This window comes from Moschus berezovskii, chromosome 15, assembly GCF_049115385.1.
Source record: "Moschus berezovskii isolate FMDL1 chromosome 15, NW_MosBer_1.0, whole genome shotgun sequence".
In the NCBI taxonomy this organism is placed as follows: domain Eukaryota; kingdom Metazoa; phylum Chordata; class Mammalia; order Artiodactyla; family Moschidae; genus Moschus; species Moschus berezovskii.
Genome location: NC_142474.1, coordinates 43,472,998 through 43,489,979, shown reverse-complemented (window position 1 = coordinate 43,489,979; position 16,982 = coordinate 43,472,998).

Below are 16,982 nucleotides of genomic sequence, written 5' to 3'. Positions count from 1 at the left end.
GCCGAGATGACAGAGGAAGATGGAGTTTTCAAAGGTGGTGCCATTTGGAAAGAAGGCAACCTGGAAGGGGATGGGTTTGAGGGAATAGGAGATTATAAGCTTGCTTTTGGACATATGAGTTTTCATCCATTTATTTCTTAACTCCTTCACCAAGAATGAATGGATTGACTGCTCTGTGGCAGGCATTGTGCTAGGCTCAACAATATATGATTTGATGGGCAAGTTGGAAGTATCTACTCCACATCCAAGAGGAGCCAATTATAGGTAAGGACCTGGACTGACATGGCCTGGAATTCAGGAAGCAGGTCTGATGTCTGGGTTACAACTTTGCATTTATGTGGTATTTACATGTAGGTGATAATGGAAACTGGGAATTAGATGAAATAACTTGAGTCTTAGATTCTAGGGTAAGGACTTTGCATAAGAGGAAAAAATAAAGGAATCCCTGGGACCATTCCTGAGGAACATCAACTTTTAATTGGATGTGGTAAAAATAAGATACCAGGGACTCCCCTGGTGGTCCAGTGGTTAAAGATCTGCCTTACAATGCAGGGGACATGGGTTCAATCCCTAGTGGGGGAACTAAGTTTCTACACACCAAGGGGCAAGTGAGCCCATGAACCAAAACTAAAGAGTCAGTGTGTCACATCAAAAGATCTGCATGACATAACTAAAATCCAATGTAGCCAAATACCTAAATAAAATATTTTAAAAAGAAGAAGACACCAGGATGTGATCCAGAGAAATAGCCAGCAGAGATATAGAAGGAAAACAGGGAAGAATTGTGCCCCAGAATAAAAGCACACAGAATGTGGCGGTCAGCAGGATTGAATTGGTCCAAGAGATCAAGTCTTATGAGGCCTGAGGAATATCCCCTTTGACATGGAACTTACCACTGACCCCTACCTCCCAGGGCTGTTACGTTAGCTTAATGGGGTCAGAGGCCAGTCTGGAGTTAGTGAACGGTGAGTGAAAGGTGAGGAAATTGAAATGGAATGTTTGGAGCACTCTTCCAAGGGAGACAGGAGCCCAAGTTCAAATCTTGACACTACCATTTATTAGCTGGTGACCTTGGGGGAATCACCCTTGGTGACTCCTTTGACATATGGGACAATGTAGGACCTGCCTCACGGAATGTAGTTGAGGCTTGCATAAGACAGTATGTGAAAAGCGCTTTAAAAAATGCCTGGCCTTAATAAATGTTAGCTTGAGTGAAAATTGTACCTGGGATCAGGGGAGATTTCTAAGTCTTTCCTTCTTCCTCCCTTCTCCTCTTCCCTTTTCCCCTTCCTTCTTCTTCTTCCCCCTTCTCCTCCTTTTTCTTTTTTAATAACAGACTTGAGTGTTAACCTCCATATGTTATGTTTTGTTTATTCTATGAAATCAAACCCATTTTGTCTAGGTTATTTGAGAAGTGCTGATGATTTCAGACACTCACACACACACACATGCGCGAGCGCACACACACACACACACACACACACACACACACATATCCAAATGGACATTTTTTCCAACAGAGAGTCTATAAACCAAGTAAAAAAGGTATACATAACCAACCAAATGGTGCCTAAAATTCAATGAATATTTTAAAAATAACATTGACACTATAATGTTTATCTCTGAAGCAAATATTTTTCTGAAAAATGTTGGTCTTCCAGAAAAATGAAAAATGTGATTGTTTCTCATGGTGAATTGAGAGCTGTAGGCTGGAAGGGTCTCTTCTTGAAGCTGATTTGAAATCATATTTTTTTTTTAGCTTTTAAAAAAGTTTTTATTTCTTTCAATTAGAGGATAATTACAATATTGTGATGGCTTTTGCCATACAGCAGCATGAATTGGCCATAGGTATACATGTGTCCCCCCCATCCTGAACCCCCCTCCCATCTCCTTCCCCACCCCAAGTATTAAAAGTAGGATATGAGTATATACACAGAATGGCATGTATGTATTTCTACTGTTACTCTATCTTTATTTGTTTAACACATTTTCTTCACCTGGCACCTGGCAGAGGGCTTGTGACACTAAAGAGAGTGAGGTGCAGACAAGCACATTTGCTGAGGGCTTGGCTGTGGGGGAAAGGATGCAGGAACAGAGCCACAGGAAGTCACGGATGAGGACCTAGGATGCTTTAGCTGGACAACAGCTGTGCAGGGCACTGTCTCAGGGTGAGGCTGGCCAGCGGTTTTTCTGATCCAGGGCTTGGAGGATAAGCTGGGATGAGCTCACAAGCTTTCCTCAGGGTAGGAAAGGACAGCGAACACCCTGGGCTCCTGGAACAGTCTGTGCAAAGACTCAGACACATGGAAGGAAATGAAAGTTGGGGAACCCTGGGGGGTATTCCTGCAGCCAGAGAGCGCCACTCCTGAGGGGGAGGGGGCTGTCCTAAGCCTCCATCAATCTTAAAAATCCATCTCCCCCAACCCCAAACCACTTTGTGATGCTTTGTGACCATTCCATTTCTACTCCCTGACAGTTTAAATTTCTAGGATACGTTCCCCCCAGGGCATTTTTAGGTAGAATAGCAGTAGAAGTTTATTTAATAATCACGAGTTGGCTGCAGGCCAAAGCAGGGCTTGTAAACACCTTTATAAAACCAGGAGAACCTTCTTGGAGTCTTCAAAGTACTAAATCTGTCTTGCACAAGACGCACGTTAAACGTACCCCCACCACGCCACTGCTCAAGCAGATGTGGGGAATCTAACATAGCGATTGTTGTGATAAAAGTTTAGAGTAGAGAGTTAGTAAGCTTGAAAAATAAGAACAAATAACAAGAACTTTTGAAGAAATCAGTTTTCTTTTGTTTTTTAAAAATAGGCCGAAGCTGGCTGAGTAGCTCGGAGAGTTTGAAAGTGATGTCACATCTGCATGGTGATTTGCACTGAGTCCCTCTTGGGGGTGACCCTCCTGTGTTCTGCTGGACAGGCACAGACTCTGTGCTTTCAGGGTTCCAGCTTGGTTTTCATGGAGTCAGGAGTGTCATCCCTGGCCAGTTGGCAGAGTTCTGTGGAGAGAGGCTGGTTTGAAGGGACTTTGATGCTTTGTGTTTTCCGATGACTGTCAAGTGAGGGAAGCCCTGAATGAAGGTTCATGGCTGTGCCATTCTCTGGCATTGAAAATGCTATGTTAAAAAAAAAAGTCAACAGTTCCTGCTGCCTGCCTTGCATCTTGGAGGAACGTGGACAGTTTAAGTTATCCCTGCCACTTAAAAGAATTATAACCACAGAGGTTGTGAGGGAGCAGCTGGTTTGCAAAGCTGCTTTGGGTAAACCTGTCACAGCTCATGAGTAAACAGAATCTGAATACAGACGCAGTGCGTAGGGGAAATCAATTGCTTTTTCTACAAAATAAAAGGAAGAGTTTTGCTCAGGGCGATGTGACGATGCCGTGCAACTGTTCTGCATTAAGTGCAACTTTCTTCTTGCTTTCTCGCCGCCCAACTTGCCTTTCTTCTACAGTGAGCCACTGAGGTTGTGTATAGCGCACTGGGAATATCTAAACTGGAAATAATTAAAATATATATTTCATTTATAGTGGGCCTTATGTGAGGAGAGGGAAAGATTGCCACAGCTTCCTGACTATATGAGTTAATGATGTGTTCTGCATTTTCTTAATTTTCCACATTTTAACAGGCTCTGTTCCTTATTTGGGGGCAGGGAACTTGGGGAGGCATGGGATGCAGACTCACTTGGGCAGGAACTTCTAGCTCACAAGAATACAAGGGGATGGCGTGGAGAAGGTCAAGTTAATAGTGTGGTTCCAACTGCTTTCCTCCAGATTCTCCCTTCAGTGTCAGAGCTAGCCAATTTTCAACGTAAAGTTTCAGACCAGAGATTGGTATAAAGCCATTATGGTATTCCATTAGAGTGTAATTTTAGAAGATGATCGACAAGGGGATTTTCAAAATGAATTTCCAAAAGTCATTATGAGTAAAATAAAGCACAGACTCTCTACATAAAAACAATAAACCCACAACAGCATGTGTGTGTGTTTATGTGTATGTTTGTGTGTGTGTGTGTGGTAAATACATTAGCTGTATGTCCACAGTAGAGTAAGGTTGTTAGTAGATTAGGGAAAATGCCCGTTTTTCAGAATTAACTTGAACATTATTTTGATGGAGACTAAGCTAGCATAAACAAAGCCAGAAGTGGGATACAAAAGCTAAATTGATTATAAATCTTGGGGCTTATTTGTATGATTGGGTTGCATGACTGAAGCTTATAAAGGAAATGGTGTCTTACATTGAGTTATAAGTATGCTTTTGGGCACAGTTAAGTATAAAGAGAAGAAATATGAAAGTTATTCCTGAAATGTGTGGAGATAGGAACTCTGTGGGGGAAATAAAAAAAATCAGGTTGCATCATTATTTATCCTGTGATTTTGCAAATTGCAAAGAAATATTATTTCTAGAAAAGGTTGACTCAAAATGTTATCTAGAGGCAATGAATAGAAAAAATAAAGCATGAAACATTTGATCAAAGATAATTCGAATGAAAAGTCAGTGACAGGATGAAACCATATCTTCCTCAATTGCAACCCATAGCCTCAGTCTCAGAGCTGGGGCTGGAGGGCAGATTATGAACCTTATCATTCAATTTTTCTGGCATCCTGGTTCTAGACAGATTTCTACTACATCCTGACGTCCCTGCATAACCAGGCAATTATGAATGTCCATCTTGTTGAATGGGCTTCCCTGGTGGCTCAGAGGTTAAAGCGTCTGCCCCCAATGCGGGAGACCCGGGTTCGATCCCTGGGTCGGGAAGATCCCCTGTAGAAGGAGATGGTATCCCACTCCAGTATTCTTGCCTGGAGAATCCCATGGACGGAGAAGCCTGGTAGGCTACAGTCCACGGGGTCACAAAGAGTCGGACAAGACTGAGCGACTGAACGGAACGAACGGATCGGATCTTGTTGAATGGAATCTGAATTTACAAAGACCGATCAGAAAAAGCCATGGGGTCGAAAAGAGTTGGACACGACTGAATGACTGAACTGAACAGAAAAAGAGAGGAAATCTCTGATGGTTTGGAAAAGAGGAACGAATATGAAAAAAGATGAATTGATTCTGCATTAGGTTGGAATCTTCCAAAAACTGACCCTGAGACAAAGATTTGAGCACAAGTAGTTTATTGGCAGGTAATCCTGGGAATATGCTCAACCTAGACAGCATATTAAAAAACAGAGTCATTACTTTGCAGACAAAGGTCTGTCAAATCAAAGCTATGGTTTTTCCAGTAGTCACATGTGGATGTGAGAGTTGGACTATAAAGAAAGCTGAGTGCCGAAGAACTGATGCTTTTGAACTGTGGTGCTGAAGACTTTTGAGAGTCCCTTGGACTGCAAGGAGATCCAACCAGTCCATCCTAAAGGAGATCAGTCCTGGGTGTTCATTGGAAGGACTGGTGCTGACACTGAAACTCCAATACTTTGGCCATCTGATGTGAAGAGCTGACTCATTTGAAAAGACCCTGATGCTGGGAAAGATTGAAGGCAGGAGGAGAAGGGGACGACAGAGGATGAGATGGTTGGATGGCATCACCGACTCAATGGACATGAGTTTGAGTCAGCTTTGGGAGTTGATGATGCACAGGGAAGCCTGGCGTGCTGCAGTCCATGGGGTTGCAAAGAGTCGGACATGACTGAGCGACTGAACTGAACTGAATCCCAGGAATCTGTGAGGGGGCAGGAGGAGAGACAGGGAAGAGGAGAAAGCAGACAGAGCATCCCACTGTGGGCCCTAGGGTGTACACCTGGGACAGTCCCGGAAAACGGAGCAGAACATGCCTCAGAGTGGGCCTACCAGAAGGAGACACAGATTGGGGGAACAAGGGTCATCTCTTAGCCTTCCCTGTTTGCTAACAGAGTGTAAGTTGGGGCAGTAGGAAGTTTCTCCTTTGAAGGAATAAGAGCAATCCTGTCTGCCTGACAGGAGCTGAATATGCCCAGAGCTGGCTTACGGTGGTTGGAGGACACTGGTGTGAGGCTGAGGTGCACTCAGAGTCTTCCTGTGAATCTGCTGTGAACCTTTTATTCCATAGGAACAGACTGCTGTACCCCAAACCAGATCCCTTTGCTTTGTAGTCATGCGCTATACTTGTTCTGGAGAGATGCCAGGCAAGAGCATAGAATCTGTGTGCAAAAACATGTGCATATCTGGTAAAATAGATTCACAAACAGCTACATCATGTATGATGTGTGCCTTACTCACGGGCACTGGCTCTGTTCATTTTATTATCCTATCATCACAGACAATCCTTCACAATTGTTTTGCCCGTGCTTCCCAACTAGGAGAAAAGGATGCTAGGAAATGCACCTCAGTAAGTTAGAATACCTTTTTCATCCCTAGATTCCTCCTGTGTTCCCTCCCCTTTTATCCTTAAAGGTGTGTGATCTTGTCATCAAAGGACCACAGAGACATAAGAGCATCCCATGTGGAAAGATTATCCCATCTTTCTCTGTCACCACCCCTTCCCATCTTTGACTCAGCATGCCAGCCCCTTTACTTAACAAGAAATGGACAGCCATGACCAGCAGGGATGGTTGAACAGTGGTAAGGGAAACTGACCCATCTCCTCTTTGCATCCGTAACCCTGCCCTCATGCCTGCAAATCCAGGTTCTTGCTCATGATAAGAAGGGACAGGAACTCTAGGTCACTTTGTTGTGCTCGCTCAGTGCCACAGCAGCATCAGAGAAGAACATATAAAAAACGGCTCAAGTTAATTATCTTAGTTCCCTAACCAGGAATTGAACCTGTACCCCCTGCATTGGAAGTTTTGAGTCTTAATCACTGAACCAACAGGGGAGTGGAGTCAATGATCTTGATCAAACAGCCTTAACTGCTGCAGAGGAAAGTGCTCTCGTTCTGGCCTCCCCATGTTTCAGAGACATCAAAATTACAGAAGTAACCTGAGCCTCATGTTTTCCTGATGTTTAATCTTCTTCTTCTCTAGACAAGCTATGTGAGAGCTATCTTTTCTTTCTGGGGTCCTGGCACCATGAAGTCTACAAACCTCCTGAGTGGCTGGTGGAGACCTGATTCCATCTTTCTACCAAGAGCCTGGCCCATGTGGTCTTCAGCAGTGGGCAGGACAAAGGAGAGGTATTTACTGTCTTAATAACTGAGCCAAGGGCTGATGTTGATGTATGCCCTTCTGAAGGTTCCACTGAGAATATACACAACCATAAAACTGAGGAAGTGTTATTGATTTTAATTCCTGACATTATTGGTGATTCATCAATGTAACTGGTCACAGAACCCATAGATTTCAGATATTTTGGTTTGCCATGTTTCATGGTACTTTACTGGACTGCGCTCTGTTATGGACTGAATGGAGCCCTCCCCCCACCCCCAAACTATGATTTGGAGATAAAGCTTTTACAGAAGTAATAAAGGTTAAATGATCTGGAACTTCTAGCTTCCAGAACTGTGAAAAGACAAACCTTTGTTCAAGCCACTCAGTCTGTGGTAGCTGTCATGGCAGCTCTGGCAGGCTAACACATCTCCATCTGATTTTTTAAAAAACTGGATTCTATCATCATGTAGGGTAAGGAATGAGGTGTGTATGAATTTGATTTCATCTCTTCTGCTATTTTGGAACCTGCTCTGAAAACATTTTTTTTCCATGACTTTGCATGAATCAAGAGTTATATCTTTTGGGAAAAAAAATCAGTTGGGTAGAATCCTGCAAACTACACATTTGGTGGAGTGGAAGTGCTTTTCAACTTGAAGACATCTGAGATCCCTGATGATACTAAGTTGGCTTCCCTGGTGGCTCAGATGGTAAACCATCTGTCTGCAATGTGGGAGACCCGGGTTCTATCCCTAGGTTAGGAAGATTCCTTGGAGAAGGAAATGGCAACCCACTCCAGTATGCTTGCCTGGAAAATGATACAAAGACTTTCCCTTTGGCTGATATGAAGACCTTCCCTTTGGCTGAGCTGTAAGCGGGCATGTGCTGTAGAGACGTTGATCCCTCAATGTGGAACTGGTTTCTGATGAAGCTGGGGATGTGAATATACTGAATGACTCATCCAGGAGAGTAAAGGGATCAAAATGCTCTGTATGTTTCCTCCTGATGTCTACTTTAAGATACCTTGGGGCCAGATCAAATGATCACTATAGGAGACCAAACAGAATGGTTTGAATCAAGTACGTATTTGGAGACTGTGCAGTTGGCTTCATGGGAACAGGCTTTTATTTTGAGTAGCAACAAGAAGCTGAAAGACTGAGACTCCCCTGATGGTCCAGTGGTTAAGACTTCACCTTCTAATGCTGGAGGTGCGGGTTCTGACCCTGGATGGGGAGCTAAGATCCCACATGCCTTAAGGCCAAAAACCAAAACATAAAATAGAAGCAGTGTTGTAACGAATTCAATAAAGACTTTAAAAACAGTCCACATAAAAAAATAAAATCTTTACAAAAGCAAAGTTGAAAGACTAGTAAGTTGCCATTGTGCTGTGGAAACACGTGGATGCCAGCTGATTATTTGCTGCTATCAGCAGAGATGTGAGTGTGAAACTCGTGACAACTGAGGCCATCACATCATCACATCTTTGTTAATAAAAATCTTGGTCTTACTCAGTTGACTTTCTAGGACTCTGTAAGTAGTTCCTGAAGGAAAGTTACACAGCTCAAAATAGCCTGGAGTTAAAACTCCCCTCCAGGTCCTCCCCACCATTCTATGCAAAATAAAGAACTCTCTCACCCGAAGAAAAAAATGGATATTAAGGTTGATTATGCCCAGCGCCCAGCCGGTACAACCTCTGGCTGATCAGAATTCCTTGCCCCAGCTGTTCAAGAAATAACTACTCCGAACAACCTCAGAGAAGAATAGACCCCTTAAGACAGTAGATTTCCACATATATGCCCATATATACTTCCTCTTTTCTTGAATTAGTGTAGCAGCTCACTAATCTGACTGTTGCCCCTTCTTGCCTCATTAAAGGTGATCTGTTCCTGTAAAGCGCTGGTCTCAGTCTTTTTCCGAACCTCGCTTTCTCTAACTCCCTTACCCTACAGTTCTGTTCAGTTCAGTTCAGTCACTCAGTCACGTCTGACTCTTTGCAACCCCAGACTGCGGCACACCAGGCTTCTCTGTCCATCACCAACTCCCAGAGCTTGCTCAATCTCATGACCATGGAGTTGGTGATACCATCCAATCATTTCATCCTCTATCGTCCCCTTCTCCTCCTGACTTCAATCTTTCCCAGCATCAGAGTCTTTTCCAATGAGTCAGTTCTTTGCATCAGGTGGCCAAAATATTGGAACTTTAGGTTCAGCATCAGTCCTTCCAATGAATATTCAGGACTGATTTCCTTTAGAATTGACTGGTTTGATCTCCTTGCAGTCCAAGGGACTCTCAAGAGTCTTCTCCAATACCACAGTTCAAAAGCATCTGTTCTTCATCTCTCACCCTTTTTTATGGTCCAACTCTCACATCCATACAGGACTACTGGAAAAACCAGAGGTGGAATTAAAATGTAGGACTAAATTGTGATGGTTTAGGTATTTGTTAACTTGGCTTCCCTGGTAGCTCAGAGGTAAAGAATCCTCCTGCAATGCAAGAGATGCTGGAGATGTGGGTTTGATCCCTGGGTTGGGAAGATCCCCTGGAGGAGGAAATGACAACCCACTCTAGTATTCTTGCCACGTCCAATCCCATGGACAGAGAAGCCTGGTGAACTACAATCCATGGGGCCACAAAGAGTTGGACATGGACGAGTGACTGAGCACCTACATGTAATTTAATTGAAAACACTTTGGCATTCATAGAGATGTCCTATTTGGATATTTCTCTAAGGAAGAACATGCCGACCTGCCATGAGGAGGAGAGACAGCACCTCTGGAATCTTCTGAAGCATTTGTAGTGGACCAGGCAGCCCCCAGTCAGCAACGGAGCATCCTGGGGTCTAACTGTTTCTACCAATCCCTGGAGTTTCTTTTTGGCTTCTCAGGACTGACCTGCAGTCTTGAGCTCTTCCTATCTGGTCCTCTTTCCTTCCATGCCTCCCATCACAGGACAGCAGCAGAATGATATGAAGACATCACTCCCTTCTCCTACTCCTTCCCTGACCACTCACAGGTGTTAACTCCAATAAATATTTTGAGCTTACAACTCTAGCTTGGCATTAGCTTTCTGAAGGATCCAACTAACAGTTGCTGAATACGGTAAAATAATGCATATTTCACCTCTGACTTTTAGAATTTTTAAAAATTATTTTGCTAATTACCTCTTTTAAAAATATCACTATTATTTTAAAATTGTTTGGCAATGCTGTGTGGCATATAGGATCTTAGCTCCCTGACCAGGGATCAAACTCATGCTCCTTGTGTAGTCTTAACTACTGGACCACCAGGGTAGTCCCTCACCTTTTACTTTTAAGGTAATCTCTTCCTTCACTCCATCCAGGTGAAGGGCCAGGAAAACCATGGAAGAACCTAGAAACTTTGCTGGGCAGTGGTGGGGGTTGTTATATTTGAGAGCCAGCAAACAGCTTTCCTTTTTTTTTTTGGACTCAGTCTAACTTCCTAATTTCTAAAGCTACTGTGTCTTGAATTTATTCTGCATTTGAAATATGGTCATAACTATCTGTTGGGCTCTTCATAGTTGTATAATCAAAGAACTATCACACAGCAATCTGGGTTACTTTAAGCCAAATGACTCAAGCTTCAACTGGATTTCATACGGCAATATTTTCACCATAATGTCATAAAGGAGTTTCACCATGGAAAGATTTATGAATCACGGTACTGCTGTTTTTAGATGTTGGTCAACAGTAAAGCAACATCTGTGAATATATATATACACACACACACACACACACATATGTATATTTTGCTGTCTTTAGATCTCTCAGAAGGGTAGCAGCTGCTATGCCCAACACAGAAGAAAGGCCATGGATGGTTCATGTCTTACTTATGCTGCATTATGCAGCCTCTCTGTGGGAAAAAGACAGTCCACAGGGTTCAAGAAAGTCCGGGTTTAACCACAGTCATCAGTGACCACTGCTTTAAATAATGGAAGCAGCCACTCCTGGGGATTCAGAGACAACATATCAACTTGTTATGTTGGGTTTTCCATGAAGTCCAAGGGCACAATTACTGATGTGCTGGAATCTACAGGTGTCTGAGTTTGGATCATTATGAAAGGGTTGACCTTGATCTTGACAGTCAGTTTAGCACCCGGAAAACCACACTGTCTATTAAAACAGATTGAAAAACAGATCAAAAAAGATAACAGTTTGGCATCATTTGATATTGTTGTTTCTAAAAGTACAATTAAGAAAACAGAGGCCTAAATGGCTAGAAGCTCAACATTCAGGAAACGAAGATCATGGCATCTGGTCCCATCACTTCATGGGAAATAGATGGGGAAACAGTGGAAACAGTGTCAGACTTTATTTTTGGGGGCTCCAAAATCACTGCAGATGCTGGTTTCAGCCAGGAAATTAAAAGACGCTTACTCCTTGGAAGGAAAGTTATGACCAACCTGGATAGCATATTAAAAAGCACAGACATTAGTTTGCCAACCAAGGTCCGTCTAGTCAAGGTTATGGTTTTTCCTGTGGTCATGTATGGATGTGAGAGTTGGACTGTGAAGAAATGGATGATGGAGACACTCAAATGTGTGAATCTTCTTTTGTTCAGGAAAAGTCATTTTGAACTGAGGAACAGCCTATATTGTAGATGTTAAAATGTGATTTAATTTCTAAAATTTGCATACAGATACACAAGCTAGTGGTTAGCATGTTTTTTCAAGACTAGATGAAAATAAAATCCCTGAAATAAAAGTCCTTCTTCTTTCTAGTTGTGTGATTCTTGAAGAGTTAATTAACCTTTGTGAGCCTCTGTTTTCTTATGTATAAAATGGTGACCATGATACCCAGCTAGCAGAACTACTGTGAAGATGTTGGAAGGACATATATGCTCAGAGTAAGCTCTGAACAAATGATTCCAGACATAAATGGTGGTGAATAAAATGCAAAAATATATATGAAATGTGGGAACATTATTTAAAGTCTTATTTACAGTAACCATATTGTTTCTTGAAACTAGCTTTTAAAAACAATACAAAAAGCTCTAGCCCAGTCAAGTAATAATTTTTATAAACTCTGAATCAGTGGGATTCATTTAATAAGGTGAATGGGAGTATCCTGAGACCCTCTAAGATCACTAAGTTTATTTGAATATTGACTGTAGGAGATGCTCCATAACTGTGATTGAAGGTATGTTTCTCAAATATTTCCCAAGTAAATACATTTTGCTCCATTCTCCCAGATCTCAAGTGTATTAATAAATCTACTCAATAAGTGGTTTTTATTTCTTCTTCTTTTTTTAATTCTGAGAAGAAAACTAGATGATCATGTTGAAATTGAGCCAGATGGTCCAATCTGACTTTTCACATTAGGTGAATGCTCATAATTTACTCTATCCTGAAGCAACCACAAAAGCAGAAATCATGGTGAATGGCCTCCAAGAACATCAAATCCAAAAATTCTCAGGGGTTTTATGTTCTGTCAAACATTTCATCAAATGGCATGAGAAACATATCTTTCATGTCCTTTTCATTTTTAAAAAGGCTGTATCCTTTGTATTAGAGGAAAGTAGTTTTGATATGTGTTTTAAATTACCTCACATAATAACAGTCTCTGGAAATGTATCTTTCCCTTTTTTAAGCCAATGCAAAGTTTCTTCCATAAGCATAGTTTATTCATTTAATTCTCTTTCAGATAAAACTTTAAAAATCTGAAATCACTCTCTTCTACCTTAAATAAAACAAAGAAACCCTTATGACTTTTTCATCTTTTCTACTGGATAGAATTTTTAAAGAATTGATGAATAGGCAACATATAGTAGGTCAAGATGATAACTAATCTGATTTTAAAAAAAGAAAAGTGGGCTTGCACAGCAGAAGAATTGGAAAATGTGTTATCTAAATATGTCATGGGATATATGGACTTTAATATGTAACATATGTGAAGTTTAATCATTAAGCAATGAATTCCTCTTCTGAGGTCCGTATGGTGAGTATCAATGAATATAATATTTTTTGAGCTGAATGAAATGCCCAAGACCAATCTCTCAAGATTTAATTACCCACTTAAAAGTCCCCAGAGTTCTTCAAGGAAGCCCCAGGACTCATAGATTAAACTCCTTGATAGTCATTGTGCTTTGGAAGGCAAGCCGACAGCAAGGGGTCAGTCCTATCCGGAATTTTGAAGTGGGCAGCTGGAGGAGAGAGCCCTCCCTGCCCCCATCCATTGGGGCCCTGTGGATCCCACAAGCCCAAGGGCCTGACCTCCTGAAGATGATAATGATAGTGCTATGAACAACTGAATACAGTAACATTGACTTCCTATCAATGAGATTGGCACAAAGGCAGAACAGAACAAGGTCATGTGATGAGGAGAAGTGGAGGTGGAGGGTGGGTCTGCCTGAGACAGCATATTCAGGAAATGGCACCTAAGCTGAGATCAGATGGAAAGGAGGGGCCACCCTGAGGGAACAGCATGCCCCATCCCCTGAGGTGGGACAGTTTGGCACGTGTCCCCAGGGCCAGTGTCGCTGGAGGGTAGTGACCAGCTGGACTGGGAGGATCTGCTTGGGTTTTTGGATGTTCTTGGAACAGAGTTCTGGGAGGCACAGAAGGGCTGAAAGCTGGGTAGCTCCACGAGCTGATTTATTGTTTTAAAAGATTCCTCTATCTGTAACCCAAGATGGTGGAAGAGCCTCCAATTAGGAAGTCTTACAGCCCTAGTTATGGTTGACGGTGGTGTGAACCATGGTGGAGGCAGTGAGGTGATGGACAATGAGCTGACATGACTGGCTGGTGATGTCAACCTCTGGGAAGATAGAAGGGAGGGTTTCAGCCTTCGGAACCTGGCTGGTAAAGAGACCAAGAAGTGAGATGGGGAATATAAGTGAGGGTTTTTATGGTGACGTTCAGGGGATTTATTGTAGAGATATCAATTTTGAGATAACATTTAGCCAACCAGGCCCAGATTTCCAATAGGCAGATTAGACACTGGTCCACTGTGTCATTCACGATTCAAGGTTCCATACGTCTCCAAGAAATGGAACTTTTTTCGTAACTCTTTCAACAGATCTAAACCAACAAATAAGCCAGTCCTGGTTTTTCCTTCTGGGACTGTTCATACCTTGGAAGCAGAGTTATTGACCTGTGTGTGCTCACAGGGTGCACCCCCAGACCCCCTGGGGTTCAGCATGCACACCAGATGAATTTTCTAGAATCCCCAAGATGGAAATCTATTTGCCTCTCTCTCCTGCCCCTCAGTTTTGCATGAGGACCTGTGGGTTTCTGCAATGTCTGGAAGTAAGCAGAAGGGATAATTCTGGAGAGGCACAGTTGGGACTTGGACCCTCAAGGGGAAAAAGAGAAAGGCATGGATTTGGAAATGTCATGATCACTCTTTGAAGTTTCAGTGGAATTTTCAGCAAGAAAACCCTCATTCCTTGAAAACTCCAACATGCCCTGAAGAATTGGTGGGAGCGTGTGGGATCTCCCTACAGGCATTACCCAGCCCTGCGAGGCGCCAGTTCAGCTCAGCCCCTAAACTCTGGTTTGGGAGTAGAAACCATGCTTTCAGAGTCCATCAACCTGATTTTAATGGTTCAGCACAGCCCTTTGACTAGGATTTTCAGGGATTGATTTTTATGCTATTTTGTTATTAATTACAGCTTAGAAATCATTTTATGTTGTGAAGTATTTTTTATTTATTAAACCTGGCATAAATTTTCCCATGACATTCAGGGTCTAACATGCCACGGTTCTCCACTTTTAAAAAAAAGTACCAAATTAAATTCAGCTTGAGCTCCCACTCAGCAGCGTAGGTAAGAAATCCAGGATCCCTGAGTTTTGGGGGACCCTTCCTCCTTCTTCTCCCTCAGTTTCAGAGAACCTCGGGGATAATTCAGTTGGTGGAAATGGGGGAGTCCAGGTCTTCACGTCATTGCCATTACTCCTGGCTCAGGTTCCCTGCTTCATCAGAGGCTGATTAGCTCCCTGGAAGCCATATCCACACCCTTAGCCCTTTGCTGCTGGGCGCTGTACTTCATCACCCATGTGGACCCCTCAGTGGGATTGACCAGTGTGGGTGGGAGTTGAAATCATCTGGCCTTCATCAGTACAACATTGCTCTTCTCTGCAGTGGCATCTTCTCTGGGAGCAGCCCCCTCCAGTCTCTCACTGTGAAAGCCACCAACTTCCTTCCACACTGCCAACCTGGACAGTGCTCCCATCCTTGCCCTCTTTCAAGGTTGGAGAAAGGCACACTTTGCTCCAGAAAAGTGATAGCATTGACATAACATGAGCTACTAGCAAGTTTTTCATACCCTCTCACAGACCAAACAGACCAGGCAGACAAACAACCAAAAGTCCCTCAAAATATCTGCTCACTGCTATGTTGTTGTTTAGTCTCTAAGTTGTGTCTGACTGTTTGTGACCCCATGGACTCTATTACTCGCCAGGCTTGTCTGTCCATGAGATTTCCCAGGCAAGAATACCGAAGTGGTTTGTCATTTCCTTCTCCTGGGGATCTCCCTAACCCAGAGACTGAACCCACATTTCTTGTGTCTCCTGCATTGGAGGCGGATTCTTTACATCGTGCCATCAGGGAAGCCCCATTGCTATCTTCTCAGCACACAAGACCTAAGAATTTTGGCAGAATTACAACTCAAAGATAAGGAAAGGAAAAGGTTTGAGGAAGGGTATCTATATGGAGTAAATGAGATTTTTTTTTAACCTAGCTGTGCCATATTCCAGAAGTTTCCTCAGTGGTTCAGAGGGATGGTATTCTCCAACAACAATCACATTTATGTCTCTAAGCTGTCACCCACTGAGATATTGTGAAAAAGGATCGAAATAATGTCACAAAGTCAGATAAACCATATGGAGTGTTTTGTTTTTAAAATATACTCCCTGCCCCCACTGCTCCTGTCCCCATAATTAATATGTGCCAAATTGTAGAACAATTTAAAAATATAGAAAGTGCTATAAAGTATAAGAGTCAGGACTTCCTTGACGGTCCAGTGGTTAGGACTGTGAGCTTCCACTGCAGGGGCCACGGGTTCAATCCCTGACTGTAGAACTAAGACCTACCAGCTGCATGACACAGTCAAAAAAAAAAAAAATTAAGAATCATATTGCCTGTAATCCCTCACAGGGATCACCTTTGTGAGATTTTAGGCTTTCCTTCCAGTTTTGTCTCTAATGCTGGTTCTGTGTCCTGTAATTTCTGTATTGACATAGCCGAGGTCTCCAAGTATATGCAGATTATGTCTCTTTTTTCTTTCAATAATTTTGGATTGTCACATTTCATTCTCAGGAAACATGTCTAAAAATAAAGTGAGGATGCCAATATTATGCTTTACACCCAGAACCAGATAAGCAGATCTCTCTCTCTTCCTCCACCCAGGCACAATCTCAAAAAGGTCCGTGAACATAAAAGGAGGATAGGAATGAAACAGGAATAAAAACGTCGTTACATGGTGGTATCTATAGGAACTGATGCTCTTAACCATTTTTCTCAATTGTTTCCCTCCTTTCACAGTTTTTTTGTAACTCTTTCATTAATGCCTGGCTCTATTTCTAATTTTTTTCCATAGGAGAAACAGTTTGAAGTCAAAGACCTTGGTCAAAGAACATGAACTTTTTGGTTAGTGTTTGCTCGTTATGACACTTTTCTCTGAAAATGATATATTGTCATCTTAAAATATGGAAAATACAAAAAAAGAAACCCATAAAATGAATAACATAAGAATCATAAATATTCCTGTAACCTAGAGAAAACTACTGTCAGTACTGTGACATCTATAATCCCATACGATTTTGTGAACATATGTTTCTGCTTCTTTTATTAATATTACGTACTGTTAATTGCATTTTCCCATATTGTTAAATATTATTTGAAAAGGTGATGTTAATGGCCTGATGCATTGCACACATCATAGCATACTGAGCTG